Raw genomic sequence first — 5,774 nt, 5'->3', positions numbered from 1 at the left:
GGGCCACGCCAGAGGCAAGGACACGGTTTGGAGAACGTTGTCACAGGAGGGGTCCCAGATTGGATGACTTTGTAGTGGGGGGAGGGGCCTCTTCCTAAGGAGGTCATGTACATGATCCTGACTGAAGTCGCTCCCTAGCTGTGGGCACTAAAGACCTTCCCTTCCCTCTTCCCTGCTGGAAGAGCAAGAGGAGACTCTTCCTCGCCAGAGACTCTGGCGTGGTTTCTTTTCCATCTCTAATATGAATCTTCATGATTGCCTCTTTCTCTTGCCCCCATGTATGTGGCCAGTTTGCCTCGCTTGTTCCTTATTCCCTCTCTGGGTCTCTGCTGGGGCTGAGTCACATTGGCTGTGTATCTGAACTTGGACTCTCACCACAGGCTCAGCACCGCTTCTCCACACAGCATGGCTGCTAAGTGCTGATGTTGGCCATGCTGAGATTCAGTTCATCACGTGTACTTGGACTTTGGGGATGCTGGCTTTTCCTTGGAGATGCCCACTGGGGGACTTAACTTAGTTTCTATCAGTCATCACCCAATAGTTTCACCCAAATCCAAGTCCCTGTATGGGAGAACACTATACTTACAGTTCAATGGATTTTCATGTAAATTCAGATCATGTAAATCCCTCAAGGCTGGGCTGGAGAATTTCTGGAAATAGGTGGGGTGTAGTTCCATCATACATCAGTTTTCTGTTGCTTCTCTCTTCATTTGGAGAGGCAGAGAGAAAATAGAGAGGGATTGGAATCCACCAGCAAATCCTTATTTGTTCCGCCATGCAGCCAAAGCTGCCCTCAACACGAACCGACCTGAACCGGCAGCCATGTTTAATCATTTTTCATAGTCACTAATGAAAATAGCTCTGCCTCTGGATGGGTAGTCCAAAGTGCCCAACAAATGAATTCTGAGTCCCAGGTGAGAACTCTGGATCTAGAAGGTCTTGGATCAACTAATGACATACGTTGTGCAAATTTTAAGCCTCCCAATAATGTCTGTGCATGTGCCCTAATGATACTATAGAGATTTTAGGATTGGTACATATATTAGTCACTGTAATTAAAATCCTGGAGTTATATGTTATTTGCATGGCAGTTTGTGATGTGTTTAATGCTCCCAGTTTCAAAATTATTAAAGCTACTGTCCCTGGGCTGGCCAAAGTGATAAGCGAAGTAAGAATGTGATCTTATTCCCTCTCGATGGGGCAGGGGGGGAGGAGGATGCATGTGGGATTTTCTTATAAAGAGACCAAATGCCAAATAAAAGAATTCCAGCTGTGCAATAGGAAAGTTGAAATGGTTTGTTAGGATCATTAATATTGCAATGAAAACTAATTAAACCTGGAGCTAGAAAGGAGTTCATTAGTGGTTTGGAGCCAAGAATTCTGCTTCTGCTGGGTTGGTTATAGCACAGTGGAACTTGGAAAGTTGTCAGCTGGCCTTGGGGTCATGTGGCTCTTTCCTTCTTGTGGCTTCTGGAATTGGGTTTGTGCTAACGATAGGTCTTAACAGGCACAAGGCAAGAGATCTCCTTGCAATGTCTGAAGTATCCTCAGCTCCCATCCTCAGACGGGACCTGGACAATGCCGCACCTGTCTGGGTGGGTGGCCCCTTTCAGGCTACTGGGAGTGAGCTTTTGAAGATAGGGAAGAAGAGTGCGTGCATGTTTTGCTGGGGTAGTTGGTAGATTTGCTTCCAAAGCAATCAGAGGGGTTTTCGCATTGCAACGTGACTCACTTCAAACCACTAGAAATAAAATTTATCCAAAGCTTCAACAGTGCTTTCACACACATCTCATTTGCTATTCTCCACAGTCCTCATGAAATTGTTTTATCATATCTCTTCCCAAGTTGGTTGGTTGCCTAAGAAAAGGAAGGTTGTTTTGTTGCAGATCAGGTTTCCCAGGCAGCTGCCTCTGAGATGGACCCTAGTGGGTGGGATGTCAATTAATGAGGGTCCTTGGGAACAATCCCTGTAGGAGGGAGGGACCAAAGCAGATATGGGTGGAGGGAGAATCAAGCTTTGATCCTGTCCAACATCTATGGGAGCTTTGGGGCTGGAGTGGCCCCTCAGAGGTGTCCTCAGTGGGCTGAGATGACTGGGTCTTCATTCTTTGGCTTTGACCAGTCATTGGAGGGGAGCTGCTGAGATGAGGCCTCGTACCAGGTTATTGTGCAGTGACACGGCCTAAGTAGGGGCTGACAGCTGAGACCCTCTCCCACCAGTTCCCCCCACAGCTGGGGCAGCAAGTCTTTCTTCAAGGGTGATTCTGGGAGGCACGTGGCAACACCCTCTGCAGTTTTGTTCATCATCATCTCCCTTGACTCTAACATAGTGCTTGGTACAAAGTAGGTTTTTAATAGATGTTTGTTCATGTGTATAGAATATTCTTGTTTCATACAGAAAACATCAAGGCTTAGGAAAGGAAAGTACATGATGGGACTGGATTTGGAAGGAATATCCCTAACAGAACTAGCCCTGGCCACTGCCTCCTCTCTCTACTCATGGTGACATGAAGGAGGACATCTGGGTGATGGCCATCTGGCCCCTGATATAAACAAAATCAAGTTCATCTTTCAAGGCCCCAAAATCTTTCTCCCTTTCAAGGATTTCCCCTGAATCCACAACCTAGGCTAGACTTTGGGGTGGAAGATTGACTGTTATGGTCTCAAGACAAAGGCCAAGGCTTGTCCAGCAGGCTTAACAAACTTGGCCTTGAGTTTGAGGCCCACCCCCATGAAGGATAGGCCCTATTGTCCACACTATGTCTCAGCGATTTTGGCCAGCCCAAGGGGCTGCCTGGGGCTGGGGTCCTGGCCAAGAGGACAGAGGCTGTGGATACACCACCCTAGACTTTCAGGAAAGTTTCTCTGACATGCCTTTGGATAGTTTATTACAAGGTCCCCTTGTAACAGCCCCTTTGGGCAAAACAAAAGCAGACCGTAAATTTGATAATGAGACAAATTCAGCAGAAATGTTTCTTTTTCTTGATTTTCTGGTCCTTGAATTTGGCACCTCTCAGTGTGCCATGCATGGGTTATAGAAGTGTTCACACGCTGCTCCCCGAAAGCCTGGGGAAGGCGGGAGTCACAGGGGGGACAGCTCGGCACTTCTGATCACAGGCAGCCCCTTCTTGTTATTCTCATGCTGTGTGTGTGTCATAATCTAGTCAAGGGTGGGTTGTAAAGCTCTTGTTTGGCCTCTGAGAGCTGGCTTTGAGTGTGGGAAGCAAAACTTCTCCCATAAGGAGACAAATTATGTTTGCATCGTGGTAAAGATCTTTCTCAGTTTTCTGTGTCAAATCCCATGTCCCAAAAGAAATTGTCCTCTTTCTGCCAGGGCCCAGGACAGCCATGCTTTACCTGCCAGATCCGTGGATCCAAAGGCTCCTGAGACCATCTCGCTCAAGCCCCTCATCTCACAGATGAGGACACCGAGGTCCAGGAAAATAAGTGCCCTTGCAATGGGCATGGAGATGAGGTAAGTTTGATTTGACAACATTATTAACCCTGCTCATTAGCCTGGAATGATCCCATAAGAGCTCGTGAAAAATGGTAATTATTTAATTGCACACTTTATCTACATAGTGTATTTTATGCATTATATAATTATCACCATCATAATTAATGGTGGTTAATTCTTCTGTAGCTGAAAGCAGTCTGCTGAAGGAAGTCTTTAAATATCTTTTCTTTCTGCCTTCGAAGTTAAGCCTAGGCAACCTATTGCTATTTGTTTAAGCACAGCCAGCAGGGAGAGGCATGAAGAACACGTCTGTGGGACATCATGCACACACCCCAAGTCTCAATGGTCAGCTATCATTTCCCACTGTGGAAAAGGGGACACTTCTGGCACACTTCAGGATGTTCTGTGGTGCCGGAAGATTCAACGTGACTTTACGATAGGCCCCCAAATTCCATAACTTCTGGGGAGTGGAAAATTCAACAATCAACTCAGAAACTGCCTAGTCTACCTTTCAGAGTTATTGAGATGATTTCTAATATTTTGCATTAAGTTCAACTGCAATAGAATAGGGAAATAAAAAATCTTGGTGGTTTAAGGAAGTCTGGAGCCAGGCAGCTATGCAGTAGGAAGACAATCTCCTGGTGTCATTGTGGTACATCCTGATGTGAGTTTTCATCTTCAAGGGCATTTCATGGTTCACATTGGTTGCAAAGTTCCAGCCATCATCTCAGTATTCCAGGCTGACGGTGGGATGGGAGGTGGGGGGAAGTAGGGAGAGAGAAGGCTGCTCTGCCCAGTTGAATAGATTTCCCATCATTTCCATGGAAAAACTCATTTCTACTGCACTGGCCAGAATCCGTCACAGACTACCTTTAAGTGCAAGGGAGAAGGGTCAATAAAGGTTTTTGCTGCAGTGTTTTCTCCTAGTGAACAAACCAGGGCTCTATAACTAAGGAGGAAAGAAGGATAATGGTTGGTGTTGACAATCACTGTCTCTGTCTTGAGATTCCACGAGATAACATACACCAAGCCTTAAGCACAGTGCTGCTGTATGGTTAGGTACTCATTCATTTAGCACCTTTTTATGGAATGCCTCTTCCTGTTAGGGCAGAGTCTATATATAGAGAGAAGACTGCTGTCCCCAGGAGATTCTTTTTTTTTATTTTAATTTTTTAAATGTTTGTTTATTTTTGTGTGAGAGACATATAAAGTGTGAACAGGGGAAGGGCAGAGAAAGAGAGAGAGAGAGGGAAGCACAGAATCCAAAGCAGGCTCCAGGCTCTGAGCTGTCAGCACAGAGCCCGATGCAGGGCTTGAACCCCCAAACCATGAGATTTTGACCTGAGCGTAAATCGGATGCTTAACTGACTGAGCCACCCAGGTGCCTCTGGACAAGACTTTTTAGTATCTGTAAAACAGATGATCAAATACCTGATAGTACTAAAAGGGATATGATTAATGTTGTCTAGGAGTGAGCAAGGGGAGATCAGAATTTCCCTTCCTAAATACAGTGGTTGAGGAGAGAAGATTGTTTTCTGTCCCTTTTAGTCTAGCTCATTGACTATACGTATTATACATATTTTTTAAAGTTTATTTATTTTGAAAGAAAGAGAGCATGCTCACTCACATGAGTCAGGGAGGGGACAGAGAAAGGAGAGAGATAATCCCAACCAGTCTGTGCACTGTCAGCACATAGAGCCTGATGTGGGGCTCGATGTCATGAACCCTGAGATCATGACCAGGGCCAAAATCAAGAGTAAGATGCTCAACTGACTGAGCCACCCAGGTGCCCCCTCCTTTATACACATTTTTATTTTTATTTTTTATTTTATTTTTTTTCCTCCATATTTTATTGTCAAATTGTTTTCCATACAACACCCAGTGCTCTTCCCCTTAAGTGCCCTTCACCATCACCACCACCTCTTTTCCCCCCTCCCCCTTCCCCCTCAACCCTCAGTTCATTCTCAGCATTCAATAGTCTCTCAAGTTTTGCATCCCTCTCTCTCCCCAACTCTCTCTCCCTCCTCCGCTCCCCCTGGTTCTCCATTAGGTCTCTCCTGTTCTCCTGCTAGACCTATGAGTGCAAACATATGGTTTCTGTCCTTCTCTGCCTGGCCCACTTCACTCAGCATGACACCCTCAAGGTCCATCCACTTTCCTACGAAGGGCCATATGTCATTCCCTCTCATTGCCATGTAGTACTCCATCATGAATATATACCACATCTTCTTGATCCATTCGTCAGGTGATGGACATTTAGGCTCCTTCCATGTTTTGGCTATTGTTGACATTGCTGCTATGAACATTGGGGTACATG

Source organism: Suricata suricatta, chromosome 2 (assembly GCF_006229205.1).
Source record: "Suricata suricatta isolate VVHF042 chromosome 2, meerkat_22Aug2017_6uvM2_HiC, whole genome shotgun sequence".
Lineage (NCBI taxonomy): Eukaryota > Metazoa > Chordata > Mammalia > Carnivora > Herpestidae > Suricata > Suricata suricatta.
Note: the sequence above shows the minus strand (reverse complement) of the source record.